Source organism: Adiantum capillus-veneris, chromosome 5 (assembly GCF_014529385.1).
Source record: "Adiantum capillus-veneris isolate H3 chromosome 5, ASM1452938v2, whole genome shotgun sequence".
Classification (NCBI taxonomy): domain Eukaryota; kingdom Viridiplantae; phylum Streptophyta; class Polypodiopsida; order Polypodiales; family Pteridaceae; genus Adiantum; species Adiantum capillus-veneris.
The window spans coordinates 21,492,031-21,510,844 of record NC_140935.1 but is presented as its reverse complement, the minus strand read 5'-3'; the positions used below and the strand labels follow the sequence as shown (position 1 = coordinate 21,510,844).

General features: G+C 38.4%; 1 pseudogene; it reads left to right on the top strand.

Annotated features, from left to right (window-relative positions):
* The first annotated feature begins 7,956 nt into the window (after positions 1 to 7,956).
* LOC147456985 (uncharacterized) lies at positions 7,957 to 9,298 on the top strand (annotated as a pseudogene).
* The last annotated feature ends 9,516 nt before the right edge of the window (positions 9,299 to 18,814 follow it).

Genomic DNA, 18,814 nt, shown 5'->3' with positions numbered 1-18,814 from the left:
ATCTAATATTTCTCATTGCTTATGCTCGCTCGGTTTCTTGTCCTCTCGGAAGTACTCACTCGAGGATTGGGATTCCTCTTTGTAAAGGCCCATGTGAGCCTAACCACTGGCTATTTAGAAATCCCTAGGTATAAAAGATAATAACCTTGGTATGAAAAGAGGCTTATCTTTGGATAAAGAAAGGAGCTATGTTGTACGTATTGTCAAGTACTTACATAACTCAGATTTGTAATCACTTTATCTCATGATTGGGTAATCCTATTTTGATTCCAAAAATTGCATTGTGTTCCTCTTCTCTTGCTCTTTCATTCAAGTGTAAGCGCATCAAGTGTTTGTGACTTTGTATCTGCGAGCCTTATCTTCAATTTTGAGTGCTTATTTCATTTTTTAATGACATTTTGACCATAGGAGAGTATTATTAGACCTTAGGTAGACCTGTTTGAATGCTTCAATTGCAATTTTTATGACCTGGTGAATGATGGATCGTGATTTTGGTACCTTATTGAAATACTTCCAGATTTTGTAGACATGTCCCCTTAGACCTAATATAGCTTTTCTTTAAGTCTCATAGCTATCCAAATCTGTTTAATCATTGAAATGACGTGATGACCTAGAGTGGTAAGAAAGAATGTTTTGATCAGTGAGATGGCGATTTTCTTATAGAGACTAATATGTTTGCTTGTTGTTAGGTTCACTTCTTGAGGTTGACACCCTCAAAGAGTCTTTGTGTCCCATCCGAGTCATTTAGTGCCAGATAGTTATGCTATAGACATCCATTACGGCAACCCGCTAAAAATTAGTATGTCAGGGAATGCTTGGTTTTTCATAAGATCAAGTATAATCAGCATAAGTCGCCTAAGATACTCCAACCTTTGTCTATGCAAGATCAACCTTTAAAAAGTATCGCCATGGACTTTCTTATGGATATCCCAAAGACTCAAACTAGAAATAATGTGATCTAGACCATTGTGGACATATTTAGCAAGCAAGATTACTTTATTCAAATCAAGAAAACAAAATGACATGACAACATATGATGTCTATGTGCTCAGAATTGACCCAAACTTGATCTGTAGGCTTGATTTGTTGTGCTTAACACCCTGGTAAGCTTAGCTTTCAATTTTGGTCCCTAAAAGTACCCTTTAGACATCGTACATGTATGATGTCTAACTTGTTAGTATGAAGTGAAATTTCACTCCAGAGATTTTTCACTACACTGGCAACTCACAACAACTTTCATAAATAAACTTGAGGTTTTTGTGTAGGTTATTGTCACTACAAGAATTCACTTTCCTAGATCTGTCTTTTGGTCTTTACAAGCCCAAAAATGCTTCCAATTCAATGAAATTTAGGCTATATTCTTCCTAAATGATGTAGATCACAAGGGTGCACTCAGTTGTAACTTTTCACCTCAGATTTGGCCTCTAAGACATCATACGTGTATGATCTCTAGGTGGTAAGAATGGACTTTTGTTCCTACCCAAGGAGCCCCTTAATGTGTACAATAGGAATATGTGCTCACAACAAATTTTAGAACTAAAAAATGCACAAAATCAACACTTTTTGACAAGGAAATCCCCCAAAGAGTAAAATATCCTTAAATATCAATCTATAAGCCCAAATGAAATGAAATTTTGTGTATGTGCTCAACACAACACGCAGAACATGGGTATAATGTCAAAAGTTCATTTTTGTTGCCAGAATCATCTTTCAGATATCATACACGTATGATGTTTACTGATAAAGTTTTTGGACAAAATTCATTCATAGGCATCCCCAATTCTCAAGCATTGGTTTTCAGGCACTTTTACCAATTTTCATACAAAAATCTGCTCAGAATCACAAGTTTTTCTTTTTTCCGTTTTCGACACTCCATCTTTTGTCTTTTGGGTGTCAAAGAGTTGGTCAAAACTCTAGTCTCAGTGAGGACCTAGGGTAAAATCCCCTTTTGAACACTCTTGTACAGTCAAATTTTTCAAATTGGTCTCCAAATACCCCTTGAGACATCATACGTGTATGATGTCCAAGTTTACAGAATTGTAGTTTTTGTACATAGAACCCTTCCACATGCCCTCTTATATGCTCAACATCAATCAATCATGCAAAAATCTCAACAAAAAGCTGTTTATTGCATTTTTTCCTCAAAAGAAGACTTTTCAAAGATTCCTAAATGTAAACAAGCACTTTAGTAAATAAACCAGTGATTAATAGCTCTAAATAAATATCAAATCACTAACCTAAAGCTACTCCTACACATCATATGGGGTTTTGCAGCTATGAGTAAAAAAGCACTTCATGCATGCTCTCTCTCTCTCTCTCTCTCTCTCTCTCTCTCTCTCTCTCTCTCTCTCTCTCTCTCTCTCTCTCTAGCTACTTTGGTGTGGATCTCTCCCTCTTGACTCTTCATGGCGGGATTGCAGCCGTGAAGGGAGAAACCGTGGAGGAACCATGGGGGAAGGTCATGGACATGGTCTCTTGATTCTTGGAGCGGGCTAGATAGAGGAGTCTCGATGACTCGCGGGTACACACCCTTGTGTGGAAGCTCTAGGAGTCTCATTGCAGGCATTTCTTTTGGGGCAGGAATGATAGCCTTGTCCTTGCTCCCCACACTTGAGGCATTTGTGGTCCTTATAAAAATCTTCTAGCTTTTCAAGAGAGAGTTTATTTTTACCTTTGTAAACTCCCTTCTCCTTGGACCGATTGTTGTTGTTGTTGTTGCTGGAATTTCCTTGGGAAGAGTTTTGGGCATTCTTCTTTCCCTTTGCTTCATTTTGGTCTTTGTTTCACATGGGCTTGGCATTCCTTTTAGCAACCATAGAGTGTTGGAGTGCTTTGGTGATATAACAAAGACGTTGGGATTTGACATACTCGGCCATTTCTTCAGGTAATCTCGCACAAACTTGTTTCTTTTTCTCAGCAAAGTCTATCTTTTGAAAGACAGTAGCCTTGAGATGTAAATCCCAAAACTTGTCCACATATTTGTGAATAGACTCGTAGGAGAGTAGCTTCAAACTATGCCATTCAATAAGCACTTTGTCCTTTGCATTGCTTGCAAAGAATTGCTTCATGATGGAAGCTTGTAGAGTTTTCCATGTGTTTGGGGCTTCACCATTTCCTCGAAGGCTAGACCACCATTGAGAAGAAGATTTTTGAAAGTGCATAGTGTAGCTTGGAGGACTTTGTGAAGTCCTCGTCCCTATAGGCCGCGTCAAATTGTTGGATGAAGGCCAATACTTTATCAATAGCACAAAAGGTGCCATCATAGGTAAGAAAAGAGATACTCTTTCCTTCCTCTTTGAGCTTCTTCAGCTTTTGAGACCTTCTCCATGCAGAGTAGGATTTGCGATGTCCTCTCCTCTTGTACTCTCTAGGAGAATAGCTGTTGCTTTCATCGAAAGAGGAGGAAAGTGAAGAAGAAGGAGAAGAGGGTGACCTTTTTCTTTCTTTTTTCTTCCTTTGTTTCCCCTCTTCCCCTTTTGAGTGACAAGGAGAAGGACTATGGGTTGACCATTTCCCCTTGGGAGGAGTTTGCAATCATCTAGACCACCGTCTTTGTGAAGCCAAATCTTCAGAGGAAATTAGTGATTTACTTCTTTCTCGTTCTTTGAATTCCTCCTCTCTTATGGGAGAGAGTCTTCTTCTAGGAGTCTCATCAAGAGGAACCCTAAGCTCTCTCTCCTCTTGGAGAGGAAGGGAAATCCCATAAGGATGAAGTTGTTGAGTAACTTTGGCTTCCAAAGCAAAGTTGCCCATAGATTGTTGCAACCTAGTTACAAGATAGTTAACAAACATGGGGTCATAATCATTAGCACCATCATATGCAAAATCAAAGCTGACAATATTCATTCTACTCTCTTGGTTATTATCAGCCATGCTAATTATACTTATGTATAAATTACTTTGTGCTTTGGTACCCTCAAAAACCTTATTTTCTAGTCTTCTTTACCTTTGAAAATTAGTTCTCAAGCAACCACACCCGTGGTCTAGACACTGTTGACTGCAAAGACTAGTGGAGAGGGTCTAACCTTGTTTTGTTGGTTATGGTTCATGTTGAGCTTTCTAGTAGCTCAATAATGGTTAAGATAGATGCAATCCCCGAGAGACCCCATTATTAATACTATAGTTTCCAATGGTGTACCTCAAACTAAGTCCTTTTCAACCAACATAATAGATCCATATCCCACTTACCCTATTGCAATGAACATGTCCAACCTTTCATGGACAACTTAAAAGACCTCTCTTCTTAAGCAAGAAAAGAGAAACCAATAGCTCTGATACTACTGTAATGGAAATGGCCTATGGACATTGAAAATAGCAAAATTAAGAGACTATATTGAGAATTTTTAAGAGACTACTTTGAGAATATAGAGGGTGAACTTAATTAGCGGTAGAAAAAATAACATTATACTTAATTAACTTGGCATGAAAAGTACTTTTGCAAGAGAGAGAATTAGAGAAAATTACAGCAATTGTGGAGCCGGTCCCCCCTCCAGTAGGATTTTGTATTATAGATTCTCCCACAAAGAGAGACTTGGTACAATACAATCTTTGTGCTCCTTGTGACCTGGGTCATGCAATGAAGATGGAAATATTCATGCATCACGAGTTTAACATAAAATTGGTAAATGCATTAACCATCTCCGACCTCAGTCCCAAGACTTCAAACACCTGCAAAGATGGAGATAGCTAGTGGGGAATGAGGGTAGGGAAGAGGAAGAAGAAGTAACATACGAGAAAGAGATAGTTCCTCACTTATCATGACTCTTCTTGCATATCATAGCATAATAGCACAATAATGATGATGAAGAAGATGTCAAACTTAAGCATTGAATCATGGATCTTGGTTAGATTTTCATTCCATAGCTCTTGCACTTTGCACTTCACACAATGAGTGTGTGTGTGTGTGTGTGTGTGTGTGTGTGAGAGAGAGAGAGAGAGAGAGAGAGAGAGAGAGAGAGTACAACTTTCAAGCAAGCCCATAGCTTCCTTGGTTGACCCCTCATTGCAGCTCAAGTTCAATTTGATTGGACCCCTACAAGCTTAGCCAATCACATGCATATTGCATATCAAGCAACCATGCTAGTCTTAGGATAGGTGTCCCCCTATCCCCTTTGAGAGAGAGGACTTGATAAATGCATAAACAATTAATTTAATTAGCTAAATTATCATTGGATCCCTTGAGAGGTCAACCAATAGTCTTTAGGCACCTTATGAGGGAAACATGGAGAGGAACTTGACATGTGTCCTTGTTGCTTCTTTAGACAAGGCTTGCCTTGTGTGAGGGTGTGTGTGTTCTCCCTCATGCCTCTTTAATTAGGGCTTGTCCCCCCATGAGTACGAATGTAGGTTGACTTTTGGAACACCTTTAAGCCCCTCAAGCACCTTATTTATGGAGCACCTTAGCACCTTATTCATGGAGCACCTTAGCACCTTATTCATTAAGCACCTCAAGCACCTTAGTCAGCAAGCACGACAAGCATCTCAAGCACCTTAGTCAGCAAGCACGACAAGCACCTCAAGCTTGGTCCGGGTTTCCACCTCAAGAACAACCCTAGATTGCCTAAGGTCTAAGGATGTTTAACACTAACCTTTGGAGGTCTTTAATGAAGCTAACCCTAAGGTCTTTAAGCTCCATTATCTAGCATTGCTCTTTGACATACCATCTCTCATTTGGACCCTTTAAGTTTGGTCCTGTTTTGAGATGGATCCATAAGAACATGTCTATATTCAAACACTTGTTCTTGTTTATTCTCTGGCATAATAAATGTTTAGTTTAATATGAGAAAATAATTTGGGTTGGTTAGATATTAGCTTTTATGACACATTATCCGCAAGCTCCTTGTGCAGTCTTCCTTGGTATATTTGCTCGCTGATAAATGCATGGAAAGAATAAAAAGTATCAACTATGCTCTTAACTAGTTTCCAGACCGTCTTGTTAGACGGATAAATATTTTCAACATACTCAACATGATATCATGTATAAACCTACAAAAATAAACATGTACTAAATGAGATATATGTTCATAATAACTTACAATTGGGTCGATGCCGTGGGAAACTAGGAGAATATGTTTGCAACCTTAAGTCTGCATGTTGGAAAGCATGTTGTATCAAGACCGCTTTCACCCACTTGCTTTGTGAACACACTTTAAACTCTTTAACTTGTCCCTTAAAAGCCTCCTTGGATTCATTGTGCTACCTCCTCTTGCTCCTCCTTGTCTACAATAATACCCAACTTTTGATAGTTATTCAAGATGGTATATGAGACGTCTCCAACCTGCTGACACCAAAGTCAAGATGGGGTCCTTGATAGGTCTCTAGGCCTATTAAAAGTTAGAGTCTGTGAAGTACTACCACATTATTTTGACATTTAAAATAATGTTTTTATTTTTAGCTTTCCCGTATAGTAATTTGTTAAGACAAGTCATAAGAATCAACATTAAAAATAGTCTTTTCGAAAACAAACATCTTTAGACTTAAGACAAAGTATGATCAATTATAATGCTTTCAACACCTGCTCTTCCAATCTTGTAGCTTTGACAATGGCAAAATTGCCACTTCACCTTCAAATCAGAGCAGCAGATAGCTCCTTTGTGGGGGCACCACTGATACAAAGGGGGAAGGGAGAACACTCAGCACACACAATGTTTGCCTCTTTGTAGCCTAGAGATTCCACTACACCCTTATCTACCCAGAATCATACACACTTTTCTCAAACGAGCTCGCAAGTACACCCAAATCAATGTGCACACATTTGCACAGACCACAATCTACCACACCCATAAACACATCAATTTCTTGTTTCCCTTGCACACAATCATCTCTCTCTCTCTCTCTCTCTCTCTCTCTCTCTCTCTCTCTCTCTCTCTCTCTCTCTCTCTCTCTCTCTCTCTCTGTGTGTGTGTGTGTGTGTGTGTGTGTGTGTGTGTGTGCACCTCACACCCAGAAACACCGTGCCATAGAGCACAAGAGAAGAAAGGGGAGGGGGAAGGACATCAAAAGAAACACAATTGGAGCTTGCTTCTTCTTCAATTGATGGGCTATGGTGAAGCATACAACAACCAAATCTCTCCGCTTCTCTATTTTGTTTGCAGCCCCTTAAACACAACAAAGTACAAAAACTTAAATATCTCCTAATCGGCACAAAATTAGCCCCTATGCGTGAGACGCAAAAATGCTCAAAATGCTCTTTTCCTTGTCCCCATAGACCCGTTTTTACAAAAGTCAATTTTGCAAAAACAAATTACAGACTAAGAATTTTTGGCCTCCATCATGCAGAGGTGAGAAGTCTCTCACACACTTTCCTTTTTACCACTGGCCACATGTCTTCTTCTACCCAAGTTGCCTTGCATGTCCTAAGAGCCTTTTCACATGTAAAAAACTTTACTTCAAGCATGAAATATTTACACTTAGGCCTTCATAACCACATAAAGCATACACTTCTTGGATCTCTTTGCTCGTAATGGGCCTTCATATTTTCTTTATCACCCATGCCTGCACTTGTAAGCAAACACAGCACTGTCTGCATCCTCTGCTAGGGTCGACACACTTTGGATGCACCAACATCTTCTTGATCTTCGGGTAGCAAAGACAAAGTCCATGCTTGTAATGTGGGGCTCAAGACATCATCAACATTGCCACTCATAGTAGCGGGATCCAGAGGATGATTACACTTTTTGCTATACAGTTACATGCTTGCATGCATTCTTGACATGCTCCATACATACATACATGCTCATATGTGATTTAGAATATGGAGCCTTACTTGCTTACGATTGTAAAGGCGCAGTCAACTCTGTCTCACAAATAATAAACTTTGGCAACACCAAAAAGCTTTTAGCTAATTTTTGTCAAGGGAATTTACATCCATTGATGTTTTCCACAATAAATATACCACCACATACTCCCAGCATCAAGAACTTATGGAATGATGGCCAAAATTTTCTAGAATCTTTCATGGTGGGTTCAGAGAAGGACAATTTCTTGTGTTTGGATACAAACCAATATGGCTCTAGTACAGCCAGCCGGCTTAAAGATTCCCCAATGAAGAAAATGGTGGCTGCACCAAATAGTGTTCTAGATATGGGATCTACATTGATGGTTTAGGAGAACCTCTCTTCCTTGCATCAAGCAAAGAGAGTGTTCCAAGAATGCTTGTGGGACGGTACCTTACTTTCAAGCCTTTGATACCATGTTTGATGGGTTTCTTTCTTAAAAAATACTTGCAAGCATGCCTTCTACACGAGGACTCATGTTTTCAAGCGACTTAATGTCATGTCCAAAGATTACCACAAATTTCTATCCTTCACAAAGAAGTTCTCATGGAAAGCAATATAGTGAGGGGTATTCTTTCACTTTGACCTATAAATAGGGTTACTCTCTAGTATTGAGAGCTCTAATTGTGAACTACCAAAGGTATTAGGGGAGGCCCACCATAGAAACAATACTTCACCGGTTTACTCATCGATGTAGTCCATTGAACCACAATTTCATTACTGGAAGGATAATTATCCAATTCAATACCCTTCAATGCGCGATTGACATGACCATGTTTCTCCTAAAACAAGAAATGAGATCCAAGAGGATGTTTCATATGCAAGTTTCTGGTCTACAAGGGCAACGCATGAATTACTATAAAAACTAAGAACTACAGTGCAAATGTTTGTGGTGAAGACATAACTAAGTAGAGTGAGACTGCCATGGAGACAAGGCCAAGGAAGAGAGGAAGTAATCTTGCAAATGGCAGTCAAGAGCCTTTGAATCATGCTTAGATAGAGCATATGAGGCGAGAGAGGCTGAAACAATGATATTATGCACTAAGGTTTGTGGTACCAAATGTGTCAAGAAGCAAGTAAGAGCAATATTATTGACATTGATCCTGGGTGGATGAATTCATACAAAGTTTTCTTCTTCTAGCTGGCGAATAGTTGCAGTAGAAGATGATGTTAAGGTCTCTTGGAGATATGATCTTGGAGAGCAAGTAATTTTTTCTAAGGCAATCAAAGATGATTGTCCTACATGCCAATTGGTAGAGTAAAGGTGAAGTTTTTCCCCCCCATGGAGGGTCTTATATATGTATATGGTTCCTTAGCATGTCATCATGTTTCTAAGTTTATGGATGAAGCTACAAGAACTTCAACTTCATATTCATCATGAAAATATCTCCACCAATGGGGGTGTAGTTCATCAAGCCATGCTTGTATGCAACTTGAGCAATAAATTTTTTCCTTAAGACCAACTGAAAAGTGCCATCTCTAGAGTACAAGCTGGTTGCATATGCTCTTATAGTTCTCTATAACATCAAGGACATCAATTGCATGCATGAAAGGTCCCTTTGTAATCCCCATTTATGGGATCGTTCTTCATATAATAGAACTTAGCTCCCTTGTATAAACCCCCCGCCTTACACTTACATGTCACCATACAATAGCCCTTAGTGCATCCCTTTGGTCTATTCATGTCTAATGGATTTCCATGAAGCCACATAACTCACTTTTTTCTTTTGCTAAATTCTTGGGATCCGCTTTCCTAAATGATCATTGTATGGTGTTCGTGGTGTTCTCACCATCTAGCCAATAATGTGTGCTGGAATTCACTCTATATTGACATCAGAGTGCTTAGCATATCAAAAATCACGGCTCTGTAATGCCTCTAAATAATGGACAGAACCAAGCATCTCTCGGTCTTGTAGGATTCATCTTGAATTCAAGACCATTGCTTCCATTCAAGGGAAACACACTATTTGTCCGCTTTCATTGTTCTGTTAGTATGGAAGAGGGGAAACAAAAAAAATAGTCTATGTGTAGTCAATTTTGTGGATCAATAGCGCTTATGATTGGATAAAATTTGAGAATGATATTGATTCCTCGCAATGATAATACCATCATCATGAAAGATTGAAGTTGAGTATGAGCACCCAAGCTCACTGGCCATATGTAATAATATAGTTATAGTTAAAATTTATATGAGCTATTGTCTTGGAAGGCTTCAATGTTACAAGGTTACATGGCCTTTTAACATGAGAGAAAGAAGACTACATTCTTTCATGATCATTTGGATAGACAAGTCAGCATGGGCTATCCTACTAGTGAAGGTAAATCTAAAATAACTTGCCACTATTGGGAGAAAACTATGAAAAAACTTTCACTTGCTTAAATATTTGCACATGCATGATCTATTATGTAATGCCAAAGGATGCCACAATGACACATTTGGTGATCCATCTTCTGGAGCATGGCCATAATGTTCAGCCAGGTACTAGGAGGACATCCCTTGAAAAGATGTGTAGTATTTCATCTCTTATGTATGAGCTGCAAAGTTACTTCTCTCCACCCTTCGACATCTTTTTTCAATCCACTCTAGTTATAGATGTATGCTTTGAGGATCATATCTTGCGAGATGTTCAAACTCAATGTTAGGAATTTTGGAAATTTATACATACTTGTTTGGTGTGTATCGTATGAGTACTATTTTTTAGGTTGAGTTTTTTGCAATATCAGCCCTTGCCATCGAGTGTGTTTTTTTTGCTCGCAAAAAAAACACATTTGATGGCAAGGGTGGATAGTGTAGCAAGAGCCAAGGGTAGCTGTGTAGTAGGAACCAATAACATCCAAGAGGGATATGAGCTTGCAAGGCAGCTTGAGACACGGAAAAACTAGGTGCAACTCCTTGCCCAAATAGCTATGTTGACAAGAAATTGTTCCATGAAAGCTTGATTCTCTCCCTTTAGCCATTGTGAGTAGGTTGGGCAACATTTTTCCTTGTCCTCAACATGCCATGGATGATTTTAGCAAGATTGATTTTGAGCCTTGGCCCTTTGCTTTGGCACATGTCTAACACCTCACAATATGAACTTAGAACCTTTGCACATATGCAATTTCACATCTCTAATGAATCACCCAAATTAATTGAACCATGTGTAGAAGAATAACTGGAACCATCTCTTTTGACAAGGAGCGTGAAAAACTCGAGTGGGTCACTTAATAATTATGTGACTATCATGTGAGTGTAGTAAAAGGGGCTATTTATTTTCATATTTTTCTCACATTTTCACATACAAAAGGGCACCATAAAATGAAATCAGAAAAAATAATTACAGATTGAATAGAAAAGGGGTGTATTCTATTTGTCAAAAATTCACAGATAAGGAGTTTTAAAAATAGTCCTTGAATGCATGTGATATACACAATTCACACATAGTGCCCCCCCCCCCCCCCCCCCCCCCCCCCCCCCCTTCCCCCCTCTCAAGATAAAAACTGGCACTTGAGTAAATGTGAGAATGCCAAAATTCTCCAAGTCTATGAAAACATTACAAAATCTGGCTTGGAATCCAAATCAAGATCCAAATCACAAAACTTCTCACCCATAGCATCCCTTGATCATGCTAAACTAGATGGTGCAAAGATTAGTCCAAAATGTGTTTCAACATGGATCGCAATCCATGTACCTTTGACCCAGAATTGACCTAAACCAATCTTCTCTAGTCCCTATAGATGTCCTAGACACATGTGAAGGTTTGTCAAATTTGGAACTTTTTTGCTCAAGTTATGCTCATTTTTCATTTTATGGTTAAGTTTGCGTTATATCAACTTTTATGACAACATAACAATCAACTTTTCGGCACGAAACAACTAGAGTTTTTGTAGCAAGATGTCGTGCAGACGTTCAAAAAAGGAGTGCAAAGAAGCCCCCAATGAGATCATTGATATCTCATTGAACAAAAAGGCTCATGTCATGGATGAGGTGCTGGAATAGATCCCTGCCAAAATTATCATCGATAAATTTAAGGCAGCCGATGGCACTAAAATAAAATCCACGATTTTTCCAAAGGAACTTTGGACACTCCACCAAAATTTAAAGGTGCTTGATAGTGCCAGATGTCTACAATTAGATAGTTTTTTTAGACTACCACCATGGGGGAATGACTCTTAGAGAGCCCATGAGCTAATGAGTACCATCCAGTATAATGGAGAAGCAACCTTGACAGACAAAGACATAGCCACAATTTGAATGATAAAGCTTTCATCAAAGCCACAAGGACATAAGTTGACATACAAAGATTTTATTTATTCAGTGATGGAGTTACTATTGAGGTTGATCTCATGGTACTTGAAGGTACAAAATCCACCTCATTACACAAAAACCCTACTATACATAGAGGTGGTGATGGTCATTGGGTTAGCAGAGAGAAGAGTCATCAAATGGAACCTCAAAAATTATATCTTTAAAAACTTGGTAGAATCCAACTTAAAGTGCAGTGACAAGAATAAAGCATACATGAATTTCATGCCAATGTTGGCATAGATTGCTTACCAGGCCCTAGGGATGATAGAAGATTTATCACAAGCTAAATCTCAGCTTGACCAAGCATGTAGTTAAAGTTGTGGGAGCTCTTCCACAACTCCCACAAAGAGAAAAAAATACAGCCAAAGATCCAGAGCACAAACTACTGATAGTGAATTTATGGAGTCTGAAGTCGAGCTTCGCTTCATGGAGAAATCAAAACAAAAGAGGACATCCCCTTAGAATACCAATCATCATAAGAGGAGGAAATAGACGTCCCCTTCATTCGAAAGAGACCACAACATACTGAACATGTACCCAAGTCTCAAGTTCAATGATCTACGGAGGAAGCTCAGTGGCTTAGAGAGGCGTAACAAGCAAAGCAAGCTCAGGAGAAAAATAAATAAGAGGAAAAACAACAAGAGTCCTCTCCATTTGAGCCTAATGATGTTGAGCTAGACACAAATCCTGAGAAACTTAAAGAAGAAAGGAGACAGAAAGATCAAGCAAAAATCAAGATGACATGCTCCTCACAACAACAGATCCATGAGGTCTTGAAAAAGAAATCTAAAGAGAGAGAGAAGAAACGGAGTCTAAATGACTAAGAACAAAAGATTTAGATTCACCTTTGGAATCCCCTCAACGTCAACATTCACATCATGAAGAGATGGCCAAAGACACAGTAATAGCAAAAGATGTGGAGAAAACAGAGCACAATGTCTCTCCAAAACCATCATCTCTACCTCCTGCTAATCAAAAGAAAAGAGATTATCTAGATCAAAAAGAAGATCAAGGCCACCTGTAAAAAGAGCAAAACATTTTGAAGTGCAACAACAATTAAAAACAAAAGTGGACCCAAGTAAAAAGAGATGTTTGCCTTCTTAACAAAAAAATGAGACGTTGGAAAAGCACATTTTAGAAGTGGTTTTTATCAAAGAGAATCTTGAGATGATTGTGCTACAATGCAGAGGTCAAAAGAAGATCACACAACTTCAGATCCAAGATGCAGAAGATGCTAAAGCTAACACTAAAAAGGAAAACTAAGTGATAGAGTGGCTCGAACAACAATTCAGCAACTTGCAAAAGGATAAAGAATAGTTTGAGAGAAATCTAGCAAAAGAAAAAGAAGATGTTGTGAGCATCCACCAAGAACTTGAGAAACAAATTGAAGAGAATAATGAGATCTATCTTGAGCAACAATCTTTAGAGGAGGCTCTATAGGGGGGAAAGAAGTTTTGTGACTCCTACGATGTCTTCAAGCACACCCTATCCACCCTCCTAGCAAATCAACACATAATAGCACCTGCTTCTACATCACAGTCCTCCTCTACAAATTCCGAGGAGATCTAAGCATTGAAAGTAGAGTTAGAGCCGAAGCTACAACAAAAACTCCTATATGTCTGGTATGCTTGCAATATATTAACAAAAGGAACAACATATTAAATGTAAGAGCAACTAGAAAAGGCTAAAGTGGACCTTACTACCCAATCCAAGATTGATGCTAGGGAGATGCAAGCAAAAGATATGGAATTGAATGCTCTACATACAAAAACCATTGTAGAAATCACACAAATCCAGCTTATTGAGTTTGAAAGTACCAATGTACCCCCACTAAACATAACATGCACATCATCTAGGGGAGGACTATAAGAGTTTGAAGAGAGAAGGAATTAGTAGATACTTGAGATGAGCTCAGGAAGTTGATTGAAGATATCCCCAAAGGGACACACAAAGAATATATGCTTTATGAGCTCAAGGTCCTAGAATCAACTGCTCTACCCATTATCAAACCTGATGAGCATGTAAAGGACTTCTACCATGAGATGATTGCTAGAATGTGGACATCCCAATAACAGCAGCACAGGTGGTGCTCATCTTGGAGACCCAACCTCTTATGGTAGAGGTGGTTTAAAAAGCGTCCCTAGGATGAGACAACATACAGGAATGCTCCCCAACACCTACAAGTAGACCCAACATGCTTCCCAATACCAAGAAGGTGATCATGGGATACTTACTCAGTGTGGAAGAGCAAGAGGCGAGCAAGAGACCATTAGTGCTTAATTATCCAGTTATTGCAAAGCCTACACAACCCCCGAGGGATTCACTATGAAAAACTTATCGCACCACATAAGTGTAGGGAGGGAGGTTTTTTTACAAGTTACATAAGCGTATAAGTTAGGGGCAGGCCCCCAATAATCTATCTCCCAAGCTTAAAAATAAGGGAGGGGGTATCATTTTATTTTCTTTTTTTGGGGGGAGGAGTGAGAAAAAGGAAAAATGAGAGGAAATTTTTGTGGCTCAAAATTATGGCTTCCCAAAAGAGTCTTCCCTCAAACTTGTGAGTGAATAGATACAAAGATACATGCAAGAACTAACACTGCTTTGTATCAATTACTTGTTTTGTGATTGTGGTTCATTTGTTGATGGATGAAAGCTATAAAGAGTTTTTATAGATGCAAAATTTACACGGAGAATGTAACACAACTTTATAACCATGTTTTTTGAGTAATTTAGATGGGTCAAAATTGGACGAGTAGCTAGAGTGCAGGTTGAATGGGCACATAGTTTGAAAGTCAAACTAAGAAACATTGAGGATACATCTACTAGCTGTCAACAAAAGTGCTTCCTTCGTACGTTGCCAGTCACTATGCTACACATCTTTGACTAGTTTACTCAGGCATATCATGTGAGACCTAAGTTTTATATGTAAGATATAGGTATGATAGTTTTCTGCATTGATTGTTGTATAAGTATAGAAAGGGGGGTCATATTCCCTAATATGAGTCGTATATAGGGGTTTTATCAAAGTTATTCGCTCGCACGTGGTGTGTCATTTTGCATGTAGAGTGAATCCCTCCGAGACACAACCACAATCCAACCAAGGCCTACATGAAACATACAGTCAAGGCTGTTATCACACTAATGCAAGATGTTTCACATTTGACCTGTCAGATGACATGCATGATTGACAAAATGATACTCACTTGCATAGAGTCATTTGGAGACATCAACAAAGCAGAAAATCCATGGGAGGTGTTTCTTGAAGGAACAAATGGAATGAATTGGAATATAGAGATTGAAGCTCCCTTGAAGAACATCATCATGGGCATCTATGCACACATCATGTTTCTACCATCGCACTACATGAAGACGTTTAGGGAATCATTTATGATGGGCTCCTTTGAGATGGACTCCACCATCTTCAACCCACTCACAAAAGATCTACAAGCAAGACATGTGGCTTACCAAAGCACATTGCTGAACAACCCAATACGAGATCCATCAATCAACGTACTCGAGTCACCAAGTTTAACCAAGTCATCAAAATTGTGGAAAAGAGACAGTTCAATTTACACAAGGACATGCAATGTCTAGGAAGGTGGGAGTGTTTGGCTTATGTAGCTGACGAACACCCTTCTAGTCAGCTACACCTTGTCTAAGCCATATTTTTTATGTAATCTATTTTATTTTTCCAAAAATTTGTGTAAAAGAGCCTTTCTAATTTTGATTCAAGAAGTGTACACTCTTAGCTGTAACATTTTATCCTGAGTTTAAAGCCTAAGTAATCGGTCATTGGCCATTATGAAAATCCCTAGGTATATATCCAAAACGCCTTATTTTCAACACACCTTCTAACATTATCTTCAGGAATAGAGAGCAGCTACTTGCCTACATCTTGTAATCCACTTTTCTCTTGATTCGGTAACTCAAATTTAGTTCTCAGAAATGCATTGTGTTCCTTGTCTCTTGCTCTTCACTACAAGAGATCAACTCAATGCTGATGCCAAATTACCAATTTTTATGGCAGGCGTCACTATATGCGTAGCTAAATCTGGAGGGAGACCCAGCTTTAAAAAATTAATTTTTTAAAATCCGACGCTTATATCGACAACAGTACCTATGGTGATATTGACTATTGTACCAAAGCATGTTTAGAGTTGTATACGGAAGGTTATCCCGAGGGTCAAACCGATGTCACGTGCAAAAACTAAATCCGCGAGTTTTCTCTGTATTTTTGTCCCATTTTTTCTAAATCTCTCTTGCTGCAGATCTACTGGTGTGGAGCTGGCGGGCTTGGAAAATCCACTCACATACTCTCCTACATCAACAAGGTAAGATTCTTTTCGAGATTCATGCTAAATTTCTTTGTTTGTGTGTGTGTGTGTGTGTGTGTGTGTGTGTGTGTGTGTGTGTGTGTGTGTGTGTGTGTTTGTCGGGATTCATGCTAAATTTCTTTGTTTGTGTGTGTGTGTGTGTGTTTTGTCGGGCATCCTCGAGCATTCATGACGATGCGGGTGCATTTCATCTGATGATTTTAGACTTTTAGTCTTAGTATTTTATTATAATTCATTTTATTTTTGTAACCAGGCATTGGATTAGATCCATAAGCATTTTCACATTTTATTCTCATAGGTAATTTTGGCATTTCAAAAACGGTTACTATAACATTTTAAGTCATTTCACTCTCTTCACAACCCTCCGCCACCTCCCTATTGTTATGCTTTGGCAATTGACATCACTCATGTTATATTTTTTTGACAATTATGCAATGTATATTAATACACTATTACACACACAAAAAAAGATACATTAGAAAACGTGCATCTACCTGGTACCTGAAAAACACAAAAGGCATGGCTCAAATATAATTTTGACATCAATGTTCTACCCTAATCGCCCTTCGAATTGCTGCTTCTCCTGAGCAACTTTGCTCATTTTAGTTGAACATGGTCACTGAGTTGAAAGCTGTTTTTTTTTAATGGAACTTTCAACCAAAATTAAGTGCTTCAAAATTGTCTGAGCAAAAGTTGTCTTGCAACTACTCATACACTCGATAAGTTCTTGCTATTGATATGAAAATGTTCATAATTGTGTTCTATGTTTAACTAGCATTCTTTTCAAATGACTTTACCTAAATTTTAATTACACACACTCTTTGTGCCTTATAATTCCACTTTTAATGCCAATTGTAAGCAGATATATCACACATTCATGTCAACATCTCACTGTTAACATGGCATGTCCCTTGTATGTCTATCACTATGATTGTTCCCGTTTTGTACACATTCTCTCCCCAATTATCAATTTTTCAAATCAGTAGAGTCTAGATATTTCGGCTTTTAGCCACGTAAATTCAGTGTATGATTAGATTGTTATTGAATTTAACACAATTGTTTTTAGTACTTTGTTTTTAGAAAAGTTTTGGGAGATAAATCTAATTCAATGTTCTCATATCACGTCTCAGTTATGACATTGCTTAATGCATTTTGATAAAACCCCTCTTGGAACATCATTACAATTCTCCCTGATAAGTAAAATCTCTCTATGTATCTTTAGACCTACAAGGAACATTATCTAATTCACCACAAGTACTTATCCCGTCTCTTCTCTTATCTTGGCCCTTCCAAATTCTCCCACCCCTCCCCCACCCTTCACCACATCTCCTTATGTGCAAATCCTCTAGTTTCATAGTGATTTGATAAATTAATATTTACTATATTTGATTTCTTTTAAGTGAGTCTTTTTGCAGATATTCTCACCTTTATAGATACCCAAGCACCTTTGTAGCAGGCAAGTGATCATCACCTTTGGTGTGTGATGATCACTAACATTTGGTACATGCTTCCACATTCTAGTTTATTTCAATTTCATATCAAACAGGTCATTTATTTGCCATTTTTTATGCCATGTCTAGTCCATTGGTCACAGGCACACAGATTCACCGATTTAGGCAGTGTGTCAATGCTCACCTTGGTGTAGATTCGCCGATTTAGGCAGCACGTCTTATTGGTGTAGACTCGTCGAGGAAACACCGCTCACAAAATCATGCTGCAGTGGTTGGCCGCCATTGTAACTGGTATGATTTTGTTACTCGGGTATACAAAATGAAGGATATTTGGATTTGGATTTGAAATGGGTACATGTTGGCAAACTTTTGGATTTGGATTTGGAATGGATATATGTATATTTCCTATTGCGATAGTATTGAACTTGAGAATGATGAGAATAAATTATTGCATGATGAGTGCGACCAATGATATCCTGATTCATCAGGGTATGACATATACTGCTTATTCTAGTGGTATGGGACACTAGAATAGGTAGTATGTGGATGACGACAGACAGAAACAATATTGTTTAGTTTAATAATTTCTTCCTTTTATTATGACATGTTCCTAACACGGACTACTAATCACTACTTTTGACAAGTATTGTTTGCAGATTCTTATTTTTGCAACTGAGGACAGTTGCTTTCTAACATAGAGGTATGTTATGGAATTAATATTTTACTATTTATTGCAGTTGACAGGTGGAAAAGGCTTGATCGAGCTAAGCTATTGCAAAAGGATATTATATTTTATATACATTTTATTATTCAAGTTCTCTTTTATGAGCTTTGGCCATTTATGACCAGCCGGCCAGTTTGTAATGAATTTGACCATTCAAGGAATCTATAAATCAAATATGTGCAAGAGGAAAATGGTCACTCTTGCACGGGGGGAGATTGCACCCACTGCTTGTGTCTTTTCTT